The sequence below is a fragment of the Ursus arctos genome, unplaced genomic scaffold, assembly GCF_023065955.2.
Source record: "Ursus arctos isolate Adak ecotype North America unplaced genomic scaffold, UrsArc2.0 scaffold_22, whole genome shotgun sequence".
Lineage (NCBI taxonomy): Eukaryota > Metazoa > Chordata > Mammalia > Carnivora > Ursidae > Ursus > Ursus arctos.
Window position 1 is genome coordinate 31,951,703 of NW_026622897.1, and position 18,420 is coordinate 31,970,122.

The window sequence follows — 18,420 nt, forward strand, 5'->3', positions numbered from 1 at the left end:
GTCTCCCACTAAATCCCCTGGACCTCAGCAATCCTCCCTCATTTTGCTGAATTTGGTAACTGCAATGAGAAGGATTTCCTGAGAGATGCGTGTTGAAAATGCTCCAAGTCTCCTGCTTTTCAACCCAATGGCACAGTGATGGGGTCATGAATTGAGCACCAGGAAAATATTCACGTCCGTGCCTTTCATGTGGAGGCCCTTAGGAGAAAGAGAATTTGTTTACCTCTCCATCTGTGCCTCAAACATGACGGAGCAATCCAGAGATGTCACTGAAGAAATAGCACTGGTCTGTTCTGTTGGGGAAACTTAAAAAGAAAAAGACTTTTCCCGTCTGTCTTTATTCTCTGCTGGTTCTTTGAGGTAAAAGGGTCAGTTCCTAGCTTGGACATAGGTCTCCATGGAAAGGTCACTTCTTTTTCTGTGCCTGGGCCATGGGTCCCCAGCACCACTCCCAGTTTTGATGATCCCCTAGAACCCAGGACTCAGCATATAGTTGTACCATGGCTGTGAAATATTGCCAACCAGGGGAGCTCCTTAGATACTCAGTGTCCAGGGTTTTATTGGAAGCTGGTGTCACCTGCGGCCTCTGCCTGGGATGTACCGAAATACCAGACTCCCCGAAAGAATGCAGGTCCTCGGCATAAATGATACCAAAATGGCGGGAGCCCCTCCCAAAGTTCCAATCCCAGACACGAGCCAAGGGCCCACCTGGTAAGAAGGGCTCTCAGAGGATAGCGTCAGACCTGCCAGTCCCTGCAGAATACCTCTGAAATTTCTTTTTTTTAATTAAATTTAATTTATTTATTTGAAAGAGAAAGAGTGAGAGAGAGAGAGAGCACAAGATGGGGGAAGGTCAGAGGGAGAAGCAGACTACCAACTGAGCAGGGAGCTCGATGTAGGACTTGATCCTGGGACTCTGAGTTCATGACCTGAGCCAAAGGCAATCACTTAACCAACAGAGCCACCCAGCGCCCCTGAAATTTCTACCAAACGGACACTGCTTTGTTTCTCCAAACTCACAGCAATTAATAATTTCCATTTTTCACGGGACCCTCCATGTGGTCTGCACAGTACTGCTCTTCAAATCATTACCCGGCCTTCTTCTTGGAAACAAAGAATTGAACCAACGTAAATTCACCCACAACATCCTGGGTGCACGCAAGCCGGTCATTAGAATGATGCTATTCGACAGTGATTTGAGCAAAAATTATCACCACCAGTCACTAGCTTTGGGTAACTGCTAGTTTGGGTGCACAGCAGGGCAGTTTTCCTACCTCCATCTTCATCTTAAAGCATTTTGGCCCGTTTCTCAAAATTCTTCCATTTTTGTCTCCACTCTATTTTTTTTTTTTTTAAGTAGGCTGCCCTTGCATTGTGGGGCTTGAACTCATGACCCTGAGATCAAGAGTCATATGCTCTGCTGACTAAGCCAGCCAGGTACCCCTTGTGTCCATTCTTGTACTTGCTAAATTCTAATGAATTTTTAGCCAATTATGCTTATTTCATACTGTCATTAGTAAGATTTGGAACAGCCTAAATATTTAACAATAAATGATAACTTGGAACAAACTGGCACAAAAATTAAAACAGCCTAACAAGCCAAGCAGGAATAACTGGCTTAAAAATAGAAAAGTCTAGAACATTTTTTTAGTGTTCCTTTAATCGTTTGGACCGCCAACCTGCCTGCCTTCCTTCCTTCTTCCCTCCCTCCCTCCCTTCCTCATTTTCTCTTACTCCAAACCAGTGCAAGATCACTACAAATAAGAAAATGAAGATAGGGAAAAGGTCATAAATAAACCCTATATATGTCTCCAAAAACAGTCAATTATTATATTGGACTATATTCTTTCAGGCCATTCTATATAGATACCCATCGATATGCTTTTTAAAGGGGAATCTTTATGAATATAATTTTGGGGATTTTAAAAAAATACTACTCCAGGTAATAGATGACTGCTTTCTCATGAAAAGACAGAAACAATACAAAGGCATCCAAAGCAAGGCATTTAAGGTCCCTTCACTTGACAACTGACATTCCCACATCTCTTCTACCTTCAAAATAGCATTTCTTTAAATATGTCGGGGGCATTTTTTAACACTTTATATGCAAATTATCCTCTATTAAATGCCCTTTTGTGATCTTCCCTGATGATTTCTTTTTTACATTTTCTGATCTGGCAACCCTCTGTTGGCCCATCGATTCTACGAGATTCAAGCACCTTTCCCCTGTCACCTTCTCTGGTTTCAGGAAATCCTGCATTGTTTGCAAACGCGCCCTTCTGTTTTGTGCCCTTACTGCCCAGCACTGAACTGGCAGTAAGCTTAGGGGACCCGCAATCAGCTAGAGCCAAAGCAGCACAGACTTCAACTCCAGTGCCAAACACGAAGAGACACAGGAATAGAGAATTTACAGTTTATTGGTGAATATTTTCTTAGCCTGAATACCTTCCCCGTTCAACCTCCTCATGGTGGAAGATTCAGATGATGCAGACTCTCTGTGTATATACAAATATATATATGTAGGTGGGAGGAAGTGACATAATGGGATCCGATTGTCCCGAAACTTGCTCTGTTTGCCTAACAATCTATCTTAGACATCTTCCTGGTTAGTGCTATATTCTTAATGGCTGTGTTGTTTTCCACGTGATGGTCATTCCATCACTTATTTAAACACGCCCTTCTTGACGGACTGTTTTGCTATTTGGATACTACAGATAATGCTCCCATGTACATCCCTGTGCCAATGTGCACATGTGTTAGTATTTCTAAAGGATAGATTTCTGGAAGCAGAATTTTTAAGTCAAAGAGTATGTCCCTTTTTAAGTCTGAGTATTTCTCCTATTTTAATTGCCTTCAAAATGGTTCCACCAAATAATAATCCTATCAATAGTTACACGTAGTATGTGGACAACTATATAACTCACTCTGTCCACCAAGTCCATGGAGCTGGCTACATGTTCCAGAAGCCATATTGCTGCTCTAGATTCTCAGGAGATCCTAGTTGGCAACTGCTATGGCAGGTTGCCACCACCATGAGAACTGACCTTCTAAGTCTCCACTTACACAGACACTGTCTGTGTGCTACTCACCTGTGGGGCAGGGCTCACAAAGGAGGGCCAGACAGCTGGCTGGTAGAACCATCAAGAACTCATTCTCTCGGAGACATTAAATGTCCAGCTCGCAGGCCCTACATTTGGACAAGATTGTCCAGGAAAGATGGACATTACCAAGAAAAACATAAGCAGACTCTATAGAGATTGAACGCTGAGGGTCTTATAACAACAGGTCAAGTCTGAATGATCATTATTCCACAACTGTTAGCCTTGAAATTGTTTATCTCTGTGCTGTAGAAAAACTCAAAGGAATCCTTAAAACATGAATTTCCATATGAGTTTTCATCAGTTGAAAACAAAGAAGGACCAATGAGAGGAACCATAAGGTAACGCTTTGGAGGCTGTGCAGTTAGGGTCTACCTCGTTGCTCTGCAAATTGTGGTCCACAGACCAGCAGCATCGATTTCACCAGAGAGTATGCTAGAAATACAGCATCCCAGACCCACTGAGTCAGAATCTGCACGTTAACAAGTTCTCCAAGCAATTCATACGTATGCACATTAATGTCTGGGAAGCCCAGCCAGATTCTTGACTTGGACTCTGATACATGCTAGCAGCGTGAACTTGACTGAGTTACTTCATCGCTCCTTACTTCAGCTGCATGATCTAGAAGGTAGGTATGTTACAAGAAAACAGTCATGCAGTGCATGCAAAGAGCTTAGTACAGTGTCTGAAAATAATAAGTACTCAAAGGGTAGCCACATATTATTTTTCCTAATTTTCATCCAGGTTCCACTGTGCAGAAGGGGCTTTAATCATTTCCAGGGGTCCCATCTCATCTGGCTACTGGAGAAACAGTTCAGTTCATAATGATTAAAAATATTAATAAAAAAGAAAAATCCTTTGAGTTCAAGCTCAGGTGTTCTCTGGAGTCATGCTTTCTGAGAACACTCTCCGGCGCATGATCGAGCATCTTGTTTAAATAAATGTGTTTCGCGCAGATAGGAGGGGCGGGGCTTTGATGCGGCCGCCTATCGCTGCCGAGGTTCATCGTCCCTCTAGTCCTGGCTTTTCCTGATGAAGCTGAGTCCCTGATCAATGCCAGGTCCTGCTTCCTGGGGCAGAGATTTTAAGGCTGTATCATTTCTGTGACCCAGAAAGAAATGGCATTTAATTGGGTCACAAAGGAATTCGGTGACAGGTGACGAGATCTTGGTGTGGGGGAAGGCCAACGGTGGGCATGCTTGTTCTCAATGGTAGGAAATTGACTCTGAGAAGAATGAGATTAAAATGACCAAAAGGGCAGCAACTTCAGGGACGAAACTGAAAGGCTGTGATAAGATGTACCGTGTAAATAATTCACCTAGCACAGAGAAAGGCTCAGGCTCGGAGCACAAAGGGACTTTTTCACATCCCAGAATATAATTAATTAAGAATTCAGGATAGAAGGTAATTAGAGGAACGGTAACCTGGAGGCATGCTGCTGAATTATTCTGATCATTTTTAACGAGACAATTTAACTTTCCCACCATGTGGCATAGATTTTAAGTTTGGGTAATGTGAAGAGTAGTGTTCATACAGTGCAGTTAGCCAGTTAAACTATTTCTTTTGATTTTGATTGTTCAGCAAAAATCAGGATCACATGATTGAATCTAAATCATGGAAATGATTGTCAGAGCTGGAAGATACTTGAGAGAAAAATGTCCAAATTACAGTTGAGTCTTGTGTCCTAGCACTAAGCTGCCCATGTTGCTCCCTTTATAGTGTGTGTGTGTGTGTGTGTGTGTGTGTGTGTGTGTGTGTGTGTGAATCTATTGCATTATTTGATGTTATGTTCTGGGGCAAGGAGGACGAATAAATTATTCCTATATACAATGGAGGCGATGTCAAGCTACCAACAAATTACACTCACTTTCTTTGACAGGACGAGGCTGTCAACACTTTTTAGTCTCCAATTAGTACTCATAGAATTAAAAGTGAAGAGCACATTTCCTTTTTGATGAACCCAGCATTGATAGAAGATGTGCTGCAATCCGTTGCACTCGAATTACCCATTTTTCACATTATTTCAGGCATTGCTTATTTAAATATTTCCAAGTGCACTTGTGATGCTTTATATTAACACATTAATTATTCAGTGTGCACTTTCAGGCAATTACAGTGATCTCCCAAATATCCATTGCCTCATTTTGTACCTATAAAATCCCTCCTTTAATTGTGCTATCAAGATTTCCGAGGGCCTCACCCAAAGCCTAGTTTTGGTTTCAGAGAGACTGGGTTTGACTCTCTCTATTGTGGATTGAGTTGTATTCCCTAAAAAGATATGTTAAAGTCCTAGCCTTGGGGTGCCTGAGTGGCTCAGTCGTTTGAGCATCCGACTCTTGATTTTGGCTTAGGTCATGATCTTGTCATCCCAGGATCAAGCCCTGTATCAGGCTACACGGTCAGTGGGGAGTCTGCTTGAGATTCTCTCTCTCCCCCTCCTCAACCCTCCCCTGCCTACTCCCCGCCCCCTCTCTAATAAATAAATCTTAAAAAAAAAAAAAAAAGTCCTAGCCTTGGGAGCCTATGAATGTGACCTTATTTGGAGATAGGGTCATTGCTGATTTAAGTTAGTTAAAACGAAGTGACACTGGATTAGGGTGGCCCCAATCCAACATAACTATTGTCTTTATAAGAAGAAGAGGACACACACACACACACACACACACACACACACACACGGGAGAATGCCATGTAAAGGTAGAGACAGATTGAAGGGTGGGGTCTCAGGCCAAGGAACCCCAGGGATTGTCATAACCACCAGAAACTAGGAGAGAGGGTTGGAACAGATCTTCGCTCAGAAACTCCAGGAGAAACCAACCCTGCTGACACTCAGATTTTGAAATTGATGTTAACAAACCGACTCTACTTTACAGAGCTGGGGTGGTGTTTTCGCGAGTAGCCTCCTGCAGGTGCAAATAGTTGAAGTGTTGCCACATGCTGCTTCTAGCGTCAGTTCAAGGAGGCCTCGGTGTGAGAAGCCCAGTAGAGATAAACAACCCTGTCCTCCTCAGACAAAAAGACCTCATCCATTTCTCCATTTGGACTGACGCTTTTTGACTGACAAGCCACAAAAGCAATACTACATAAGCTCTAAAGAAGAGGAGCTAATACTAAGAGGAGAATTCACCATCCTTCTACCACCCTAGTGATTTCTGTTTTTATTTTCCATTTATTTTATTTTCCATTATTACTTTACAAGAATACAGTCATTCATTTGCATAATTTTTCACAGCTGTAATCACAGTATTGACATTATATTTATATTCCAATCCTATTCTTTCACTCTGTGTAGTTAGGTATTTTCCTTGCTTTTACAAGTCATCATATTTAAGTTGGAATGATTTGCTTTTTTTATATTTGAGGGCCGTGGATGAGTTCAAGGCAGATGGAGCTTCTTCTAAGCCTGGAGAGCTGATGGGGGAGGAGGTGGGAATCCTTCGCCTGCTGAGGCTGGCATCAAGGATGACCCCTTTGCCCTGGATATCCCCAGAGGGTGGGCCTGTCCACCAGGAAGGGGGTCTTGTGTTAGAGAATGAAAGGCCTTGGAAGACCTGGAGGCCAGGGACTGGTCCCCTGCTGGTCACAAGGAATGGGTGCTTTCCAAAATGTCATACCTTGCTCTCCAGAGGCAGTTGCTGTCCTGTGAAGACTTTCTTGAAGCTACTTTTGCTGAGAAAGCACAGCACAGTCTTGGGTTTTTGGTTTATTTGGGGTGGTGGAAGGACGTTATGGAGCTCCAAAACACCCCCTAAGTCACCCCTTGGTGTGCTCTCTAATCACCTGCGTAGCCTTAGGGGCTGCCTGGAAGAACCACCCCTTTGCTGGGAGTGCCACTAGACCACGAACCCACATGCTCCTTCTATTAGTCAGGGCTATCCAGAGAAACAGAACCAACAGGATGTGTGTGTGTGTGTGTGTGTGTGTGTGTGTGTATGTGTGTGTGTGTTTGTGTAGAGAGAGAGAGAAATTGATTTTAAGGAATTGGCTCATGTAGCTATGGAGGTTTAGTAGATCCAAAGTCTTATGAGGTGGGGGTAGGATAGGCCAGGAGTCTGGAGGCTCAGGGAAGAGTTTCTGTTCAAGTCCAAATGCCATGTGCGGGCAGAATTCCTTCTTGCTCTGGGGAAATCAGTCTTTGCTTAATTAAGGCCTTCAACTGGTTAGATGAGACCCACCCATCTCATGGAGGTCAATCCATTTTACTCAAAGTCCACTGATTTAAATGTTAATCGCATCCAAAAACACCTTCAGAAAATAATATTTGAGGGGCGCCTGCCTGGCTTAGTTGGTAAAGCATGTAACTCTTGATCTCGGGGTTGTGAGTTTGAGCCCCACAGTGGGTGTAGAGATTACTTAAAAATAAAATCCTTAAAAAAAAGAAAATAATATTAGACCAAAGTAATGTTTGACCAAATATATTTTTATGTTAATGATAAAAATATTCTATACATGTTTTAAATCAGAAGACAAAGAAGAAAGCTAAAATCTTTCCGATCCCCAACATACATCCCAGATATATAATAATACATAATAATAGTCCCAAATATAATAATCTGATGCATATCCTTCCAACCTTTTTTCTACAATGATACGTAAATGTGTAAAATTTGTTGTGCAAATATGGGGTCCAACTGTACATGCTCTTCTCAAACTTGCCTTTTCCATTTCATGGCGGTCCCTGGACATGTTCCCGTCATCAGCACATTCTTTTAGCAGCTGCATACTATCTTGCTATATGGAAGCACCCTAATTTACTTAGCAGTCCTCTTATTGATGGGTATTTTGCATTATTTGCAGTTTGGGACTATCACAAACAACACTGCCGTGTGTATTGTTGAACACATCTTAGCAAACCTGTGCAAGTATATTGTACAATAAAGATCTAATAGTGAAAAAGTTATATCAAAGGTTATACCCCTTTTAGATATTGCTGGATATTGTCAAATTAATAGATGCTTAAGAAGCATTCATTGCGTTGATTTGAAAAGACTCAGAGTTCTAAGGCAAAGACCAGCAGAGAAGGAAGAAGAGAGAAAAGGAAAGGGAAGGAAAGAAGAGAGATTAGGAAAGATGGTAGACAGTGTTTTGATACCAATTGCACTTGGCTGAGCTGGTGAGACAACACATCGTGTCCATGATGTGAGCTCCGAGAAGACAGGGCTGTTTTGTCCTTGATACAACCCAACCGACCCTGATGAAAAGAAGATGCCGGATAGATAAACGGTACAAAGAAAACCAAGACCCATCATGTTTAAGGGAAATACGATATGAAAAGTATATTGCACGTCTTAGGCACTCAGTACGTGGTAGCAGCTTTTGTAATAACAGATACAGAACTATGCTGTCACTAAGTATTGGAATAGTGAGTAAACCCCAGTGTGCTGCCTGCAGAACCAGTGACCGCCCATTGCCCCGTATGGGGTGTCCTTGGCTGAGAGACATCAACCAGAAAAAGTGGGATTCAGCTTGTATGCTTGGCTGGAAATTCACACAAGGACAAGGTCAAGTACCTGAGAACAGTATATTTTGGAGGAAGCCAGGCAAGGGATCCTGAAAGACTTGAGTGTGGCCTCGGGCTCCATTTTTGTGACTGAGGCTCTGGTTGCTAGCTTTATGTGGCCTCGAGGGAGGCACGCAAATGTTTTCTTCCGTACAATTTCCTCTTACCATGCACACACCAGTTTCCATCATGGTATTGAAAGAAAGTGGCACGAACGCTGTGCAGGCTCTGCCACACACCCTGTAGCTGTGGCAATTACACCATTTTGGATAATTGTCTTGTAATTGCTGCTGTGATTTAAAATCTAATGCTATCCTCCAATTGTTCTGATGTCTTTTCATGAATAATGCAATCGTCCCGGGAGCCCTCTGCCAGTTTCTCATTTAGATTGGCCCTGTGTTTGAGTTATGCACCATTGTCTTACACACCATTGTCTCACAAAGCTAATGTGGCAGAGACAATACAGGGAATAATTAGGACTTGGCTAATTATGGGAAATGGGAATGTGAGTGAGTAAGGTATGAAGTTTTTCCTCTGAAAATATTTCCAGCCCCCAATTGGCCTATGGGCAGATTTCTCTCGGAGGGTCTTGAGTCTACAGCTTTCTCCGAATGCTGGACATTCTTGCTCTGTCTGATAGGGTAAGGTCTTTCTTTTCAGAAAAGAAGGCAAACAGATTTTTCCGTAGGGTGACTTCTCTCAGTTGAATTGTGTTGTCATCAGCAAACGCAAACAGTTCTGTAACCATGAGGTGGTGCCTCTCCCTACGAGGCCAAAATACCAATTGTTTAAATGAATGGGCAATGACAGCTTGTATTTCTGTTTCTGGAATCTGGGCCTTGGTTTAATAGAACCAGAAGAAATCGATTCTGTGTTCAGACAAATGACAATAGAGTCATTTTAGAATTTCAATTTAGCTTCTACCCTGGGAAGGGACCATCTCAATCTGGTAGAGTCTTGATCATTTATTTCCATGTCAGTGACGTGACACCCTCACGGCTAGGCCCTCTGAGCCCTAATGAAAGTGGCGGAGTCCCCTGACCACCTAGCTGCGAAAGGCACTATCAGGTCACGTCTAGCCCTATGGAGTCTTTTGCATTAGGGCCCAACTTCAGTGTCTGCGTCAGCTCAAAGCCTGCATTTCTCGTTTAGAGGAAAGGCATTCACATGGGCACTTTATGGCTCCCCGCTGCCCTCATCTCATCAAGGCCTGCCTGTCTTGGCATTCCCAATCTGCATGCCCGCCATACTGTCCTCCTGCTCCCTTCCGGGCCTTAGTACATGCTCTTCTTTACAGGTTAGTATTTCCAAGAAGTGTTTTTGATTCCTCCAGCTCTGTTGTTGCTCCCTTGCGTTCTTCCATAGCCTTCTGAGGTTAGCCGTATCAGATTCCTCACATGATATTATAGAGTTCTATTTACTGACCTTCCTTGCCAGACTAACTTTCCATCCAACTCAAACATGTCTGTCATCAAGGAACATCTGGTAAAAGACAACATGAGTAAAGAGTGACTCCCTGTCCTCCCAGCCTTAGTAGGTGAGGTGAGCAGGGTTTCCAGGTGATTCTGCAGGATCCAGAGCAACCAGCTACAGCCCAGGCTGCTGAGTGGCTGGGCCCCGTGAGCCCTGGGTGTCAGGCCAGAAGAAGCCCCCTTCATGCACTCACAGACCACCCAGGGAGTAGGTTGGGAGCTGCAGAGCCCCCCCCCCCCCCCGAATGGGCCTGGGGAGATGGGCTTTCATGCTCCCAGAAGGGAAGAATCTGACAGAGGAACAAACTGAAAAGTGGGAGCCAGGGTGTCTCCCTGTGTGTCTGAGACCATTGGGTCAGCTCTGCAGCCTGGAGCTGCCAGGAACAGAGACCAGTGTGGGGTGCAGTAGGCTTCCACCTGACGGTGATCTAGAGACAGCGAGGAAACTCCCCAGCACTGATCTTCCCCTAGAGGGAAAGCTGCTGCCAACAAAGCGAGTCAGGATTTCCTCGGAAGTGGGTGGGGACCCTGAATCAGGCAACGTCACCTACCAGGAAAGAGTGGGCCCAAAGACTTCAGGCGTGTTCTGATGTGATCTGTGGTCTATAGGACAGTTTTATTCTACACAGTAGAGGGCGTTGTTTAATATCTGAAGTCCCCTAATTGGAAGACACCCTCTAGAGGTGGTTCCTTACTGTCTGAAAGAGTACTGGGAAGCCCCCAGAGGGGCGGAGGTGATGTGGGTGGGGGGTGGGATGGCTGTCACCAGGAGCCTAGGGGAAGCTTCAACCTTCTTTATCTCCCATTAGCACCAGGGGGCCTGTTTGTTGTAAGGGATCTTAGTAAAGATTTTTCAGTGAAATGAGTCTAGTTGATGCCTATAGCGTATGAGCTATTATTACCTGGGTACCTTCCTGGTTGAACAGGGCAGCCCAGAAACCTCCACCCTTTGAAGTAGCAGCCAGGGCCTCAGGACTCCATCCTACATGGAGTCGTTTTCAGGGGACCCTGTCCCCCACTAGAAGCCTCTCTGGAGCCCACCACCAGACGCCATCCGCTCCTTGTGTGCAAGCTGCTTGTCGGAGATCTCAAGGACAGATGGCTGAGACTTCAAACTGCACAGCGGTCATGCCTGTTCCAGGCCTGCCAACGAAGTATGTGGGCGAGAATTCCACCTGCAGCTTGCCTCACTGTACCCACCTGTCTCAGGGGTGGGCGCAGGGAGATCTAACAAGGGGACGCCTCCCATACGTGCCAACAAAGAGCCTCATCATTGTGCCTGAGCAAGGTGCCTCAGATCCCTTTGCAACACTGTGTTAAGGACTAAATGAGGGGGCCCTAGACCAGCAGGAATATTTCTGAGGTCAAATGCCAGAGCTCTTACATACCAGTGTGAACTGCTGCAGCCAGGCTCAGGCGCAAAACCTCAGCTGATTCTGGCGGCTCTTGGCGGTGCTGCGTAGAAATGCTCTCGGAGTTTCTAATGAGACAAGATTCCCTTTCCCACGGCCACATTTCCTCCCACCTCGGTGAGGAATTACTGAGCAGAGAACACAGCACTTGGGAGGGTTAATAATGACATTTTTAGTTTTCTTTCCAAATTGAATTTTTCAAATTGAATTTTTCAAGGCATTCTTAAGAAACAAGCCTCACAACCATGATTATTGTTGAGAATGAAGAGTAAATTGGCATTCACAGTCATTCACTGACTTCAACAAACATGTAGACGCTCATTCATTCACTATTCAACAAATATTTATCGAGTACATATCAGGGACCCAGACACTGCAAAGTTACAACTCCAGTTCCCTGAGCACTTGAAGCAAAGCTGTGGTTGTGATTTATAGAATTCATAGGAAAGTGTTCTGAGGACGAAAGGGACTAGTCACTTTGCAAGGTTGCAGGAGGGGTGGGGAGGGAGAAGCAGGCGATCTGCATTCTCTCCCCACCACGGTTTCTGAACAAGCCTGCCTCCCCAAGCCAGGGAGGGTAGCCTTTGATGACACTGACAGGCTTGGTCCAGTCCCATCAGGAAGATTTGTGCTGACAACAGCTGGAACTTGACAGCTTCCCCAGCCTCGCAGACAGCTGAGTTTCTTGATGCCCGATGCGGTGACAGCTCTGAGATGCCATCCTGCTATTATTTCTAGGTTTGGGCAGGGTCTGGGACTTCCCTGGATATCTGCACTTGAGAGGGAGCCAACTCGACCGGCATCGACAGCCCATGTTATTGATCAGTGAGAAGAGGCCACCACACACCTAGTCTAAATCTTGGACAACAAAGTCTCAGGAAAGCACAGGAAGTGATATTCCCAACCTGGCTTCAGAAAGGACTCTACGGGAAGAAGTAAAACCTTCACTGTTTGCACATGACACGATACTGTACATAGAAAACCCTCAAGACTCCACCAATGAACTACTAGAACTGATCAATGAATTCAGTAAGGTCACAGGATACAAAATCAGTACATAGAAATCTGTTGCATTTCTATACACTAATAGTGAAGCAGCAGAAAGAGAAATCAGTAAAACAATTCCATTATAATTACAACAAAAATAATAAAATACTTCCGAATAAATTTAACCAAGGAGGTGAAAGACCTGTACTCTGAAAACTATAAAACATTAATGAAAGAAATTGAAGATGACACAAACAAATGGAAAGATATTCCATGCTCATGGATTAGTAGAGCAAATGCTGTTCAAATGTCTATACTACCCAAAGCAACCTACAGATTTAATGCAATCCCTATCAAAGTACCAATAGCATTTTTCACAGAACTAGAACAAATAATCCTAAAATTTGTATGGAACCAAAGACCCTGAATATCCAAAGCAATCTTGAAAAAGAAGAACACTGAGGTATCACAATCCCAGATTTCAAGACACACTGCAAAAAAACAGTATGCTACTGACAAAAAAATGGACACACAGATCAACATAACAGGATAGAAAGCCCAGAAATAAACCCATGCTTCTATGGTCAATTAATCTTCCACAAAGGAGGCAAGAATACGCTATAGGAGAAAGACAGTCTCCTCAACAAATGGCATTGGGAAAACTGGACGGCAACATGCAGAAGAATGAACTGAACCACCATACACAAAAATAAACTCAAAATGGGTTAAAGACCTAAATGTGAGACCTAAAACCATAGAAGAGAGAATAGGCAGTAACTTCTCTGACATCAACCCTAGCAACTTCTTTCTAGATACGTCTCCTGAGGCAAGGAAAACAAATGTAAAAATAAGCTACCGAGATTCATCAAAATAAAAAGCTTCTGCACAGCAAAGGAAACAATCAACAAAACTATAAAAGACAACCTATGGACTGGGAGAAGATATTTGCAAATGCCATATCAGATAAAGAGTTAATATCCAAAATATATAAAAAACTTATACAACTCAACACCAAAGAACAAATAATGCAATTAAAAAATGGGCAGAAGACATGAACTGACATTTCTTCAAAGACAACCAGATGGCCAAGAGACACATGAAAAGATGCTCACCATCACTCATCATCAGGGAAATGCAAATCAAAACCACAATGAGATATCCTACCACCTCACACCTGTCAGATGGCTAAAATAAGAAACACAAGAAACAGCAAGTGTGAGTGAGGATGGGAGAAGTAAGAACCCTCATGCACTGCTGGTGGGAATGCAAACGTGTGCAATCCCTGTAGAAAACGGTATGGATGTTTCCCCAAAAATTAAAAATAGAACTACTATATGATCCAGTAATTCCAGTACCAGATATTTACCCAAGGAATACGAAAACACTAACTCAAAAAGATACCTGCACCCTATGTTTATTGAAGCATTATTTACAATAGCCAGACTATGGAAGCAGCCCAAATGTCCATCAAGTGATGAATGGATAAAGAAGATATGACATATACACATATACACAATGGAACATTATTCAGCCATAAAAAATAATGAAATCTTGCCCCATGCAGCAACATGGATGGATGTAGAGTTTAATGCTAAGTGAAGTAATTCCATCAGAGAAGGTAAACACCATATGATTTCACTCATATATGAAATTTAAGAAACAAAACAAACCAAGAAGAGACAAACCAAGAAACAGATTCTAAACTATAGAGAACAAACTGATGGTTACCAGAGGGGAAGGGGGTGGGGATGGGGGAAATAGCTGAAGAGGATTGATAGTAATTTACTGTGACGACCGCTTCAACAGAAGTATTGAATCATACTGTACACCTGAAATTTAACACGGTATGTCAACTATACCAGAATTAAAAAAAGACTCCACAGTCCTCCCAGGCCCTGACACATTTTAAGTGTGAGACTAATGATTTTCCCAAGAGAATTGACTGCAATCATGCAGCTGATGATTTCCCTCCAGCAGGCAGGGTCCATATGCCTGTCTTAGCTCCTCCCAGCAGATGGTGATGGGCAAGGGATTCCTGCTTCCATGTTGTAAGGACTCTCTTGATTACTTGAGCCTCTCCCTTCTCTCCTTCTCGCCACACCAGCATCTTAGTTGGCAATCCACCCCCACCTCTCACAGAAGCTCCACCATTCCAGCTCCTCAGGCCCCAGACCCAGATATCAGCTTTGACTTCTACATACCTCGCATGCAATCTTTAGCAACGCATCTGTTTGTAAAGATTTTTGGAACTTCTACAAAATATTCAGAACTTCTCACTTCCACTCCACAACTACCCCCTGGTCCAAGTCACCACCTTGCTAGAATTGTTGGAATAGCCTCTACTGCGTTGTATCTTTCATGGTCTCCTCCCCACCCTACCATTCTCTTGGCTTACTTGATGTATCTATCACTTGACGTTTGCCTCTACCTCTAAGGAGCTTAAGTCCATGGGGTGAGAACAGCATCCCGCACGTGGTAAGTGCCGGTATTTGATAAATGGACAAAGAACACACCACCAGTAGTGGACCTGACTCCCCGTGTATGTTGAATGAGCATATAATTTAGCTTACAGTCCATGAGGTGTTATCCTGTTCCATGTAAAAGTTAGGAAACAAAGGCCAGAGTTTTATCTGTTCACTCCTCATGCTCCGGGCATGTTAATCTGACCCAGACTACCATGTTAGGCAACAGCTTGAGCCCAAGCTTCCAAGTGAGCCACTTGGAGTTTCCACCCCACTCTTGGCTGAGTGATCTTGACATGTCCTATCAGGGTCTGGAAAATAGAGCACCTAGCAGCAGGAACCACACAGTAACCCACTGGCAATACTGAGATCCTGTTCTGCATCATTGTAAGTAAACTTTTCACATCCCAGAACAATTCAGCTTCCCCAGAGGGAGGACAGGCCAGAAGTGACAAGGTTTGAGGAAAATGAGAAAGGATGGGCTAGAGCCAAGTGGCTGAGAATGAGGCAGAGGACCTGGAATCATCTTCACAAGTCAGGGCATAAGCGCTTTGAGGCCAATGGGCCTTAAATCATAGTTCATTCGCATACCTAAAGGTTCCCTGTTTACCTCTTTGGAAGAAACAAGTAACCAGGACAACTGTGTTAGTTTTTATTAATCTTATTCAGTAAATACATAAAATTCTAAGTTATTTTTATAGTGGAAGATTGCTGTAGAAACTGCATGCTTCACTTCTTGCTGGCCTTTACCACTGACTTGGTGACCTTGCCGGCCATAGATGACTTCTTATCCACCGCCTTAATAACTCCCACAGCCACTGTTTGTCTCATGTCCCACACCGCAAAGTGGCCTAGAAGAGGGAGAAAGGAGGAGGAGGTTTCTGGAAAGTGGTACAGAAGGAAATGCTCCTTAGCCTGTGCCTCGCCCAGAGGAGAGAATGCTTTCTTCTCTGGTGACTCAGTAGCAACCCCTGGCTCACCTAGAGGTGGGTACTCCGAGAACGTCTCTACACACATGGCCTTGCTGGGGACCATCTGCACAATGGCTGCGTCCCCGGACTTCAGGGCCCTGGGGTTATCCTCTAGCTTCTTGCCTGAGCGCCGGTCAATCTTTTCCCTCAGTTGAGCAAACTGGCAGGAGATGTGGGCTGTATGGCAGTCCAGCACGGGGCTATAGCCAGCATGGATCTGCCCCAGGTGATTTAAGACAATCACCTGTGCTAGAAAGCTGTGAGACTTCTAGAGTGCTAGAAAGCAGCCTGCATGGGGGGTTCGTTCTTGCTGTCTCCTGTCACGAATCCACGGTGAATGTCCTTTATGGACACATTCTTCATGTTGAAGCCCACGTTGTCACCGGGCAGGGCTCGGGCAGGGCCTCATGATGCATCTCCACAGGCTTGACCTCTGTGGTGAGGTTCGTGGGGGCAAAGGTGACCACCATCCCTGGCTTCAGGAAGCCTGTCTCCACGCGGCCCACAGGCACCGTGCCAATGCCTGTCCGGGAGAAGTCAGAGTTGTCCCATACACCTGTTCCCCTGGAGAACTGACTTCTCGGGAAGTCCCTTGGTTCTGCATTCAAGGACAAAGGGCCACCTACAGACCCGGCATGAAGCACCAAATGCACCGGGAACTATTGAAACGACCTATTGTATAAGTTGGAAATGCTGGGTGCTTTGCACTTTGAATCCTAGCTCAGAAGCTGTGGATTCCAAGTCAGGATCTGAATCCTGGTGTCAGACACCAGAGCTCCTTCCTAACTTCCTTATTCCGGAGTTCCGGAGTGGACAGTCTCCCCTCCGCCCCACCCAGCCCTCTCACCTCCAATCTTGTATACATCCTGCACGGGGAGCCTCAGGGGCTTGTTGACTGGGCGAGTGGGCGGCAGGATGGCGTCCAGAGCTTCCAGCAGAGTCACCCCGGTGGCATTTCCCTCCTTGCGCTCCACCTTCCCGCCCTTGAACCAGGGCATCTGAGGGGATGCAGAGCACAGCTGAGTCTGGGCAACGGTGCATGGCACGCCCCCTCCAGGACCCACGGCACCCACCCACGCAGCGCGCACTCACGTTGCTGCTGGGCTCCAGCATGTTGTCGCCGTGCCAGCCTGAGATGGGCACGAAGGCCACGGCAGCAGGGTTGTAGCCGATCTTCTTGACGTAGGCGCTCACTTCCTTGGTGATATCCTGGAAGCGCGCGGCGCTGTAGGCGGGCTCGGTGGAGTCCATCTTGTTGATGGCCACGATGAGCTGCTTCACGCCCAGCGTGTAGGCCAGCAGCGCGTGCTCGCGGGTCTGCCCGTTCTTGGAGATGCCGGCTTCAAACTCGCCCTCCCCGCCCGCCACCAGGAGCACGGCGCAGCCGGCCTGCGGACGGGACGAGGGGCTGGGGCGAGGGGCCACGGACAGGACCGCAAGCTGGCCTGCGCTTGGGGCAGGCCCAGATCTGCTTGTAAAGCTGAGGACCCCGCCCCAGAAACTTACAAAGACCGCCCACTGGGACTTACGGATGCCCCACGCACCGCCCCGCCCCACCCCGCCCCGGAGTCCTGCCTCCCATTGAAACTCTCATCTAATCCCACAAATGAGCTTTTAGTCCTTCCTGGAGCCCACGGAGGCCGCTGGGGGCAGACTGCCCTACCTGGGACGTGCCAGTGATCATGTTCTTAATGAAGTCCCTGTGGCCTGGGGCATCAATGATGGTGATATAATATTTGCCAGTCTCAAACTTCCATAGGGAGATGTCGATGATGGTGCCACGCTCTCACTCCACCTTCAGCTTGTCCAGCACCCAGGCATATTTGAAGGAGCCCTTGCCCATCTTGGGAGAGGTAGAGGGGTAGAATGCGTGGATGCCAAGCAGACGAGTTTACTAGAGCCAACTTCAGGGAACCTTGACTTGCAGCGTGCACCCTGCTTTCTGCACTCTGCAACTAGACACACCCCAAACGGGGATAGACCCCAACCCCTGCCACGCCTAGCCGCAGTGGGTGCCTTACCTCAGCTGCCTCCTTCTCGAACTTCTCAATGGTTCTCTTATCAATACCCCCACACTTGTAGATGAGGTGCCCAGTGGTAGTGGACTTGCCGGAGTCCACATGGCCGATGACAACAATATTGATATGGGTCTTCTCTTTGCCCATGGCTGAAGCTTCACGAGTCACCTGTGGACAGACAGTGGGAGTGAGTGAGGCGAAAGCATTCCAAGCCTGCCTCCTTCCTTTATTTCCCTCCACACTGCTTGGGTCCAGCACCCCTTTCCACCTAGCCCAGAATCCAGGACATGGCAGGCATACACTTAACAAGTAACACTGACCTGCCTAGGCTCACACACTGGGACTAGTCCCAGGGTCCTGATGGGTATTTCCAAGCAGTCCTAGCTCATCCTTCCCCCTATGTGAGCCTTCCCCAGAATACCAAGTCTCAGCCAATCTCCACCCTTCCAATCCCCCCTCCCTCTGGCTCACTTCTACTGCAAAAGACCCTGACGCTCTGT

At 45.7% G+C, this 18,420-nt stretch overlaps 1 pseudogene; it reads right to left on the reverse strand.

The window, feature by feature from the left end:
• Positions 1–15,660: 15,660 nt before the first annotated feature.
• On the reverse strand, positions 15,661–18,067 carry LOC113259734 (elongation factor 1-alpha, oocyte form-like; annotated as a pseudogene).
• Between the last annotated feature and the right edge of the window lie 353 nt (positions 18,068–18,420).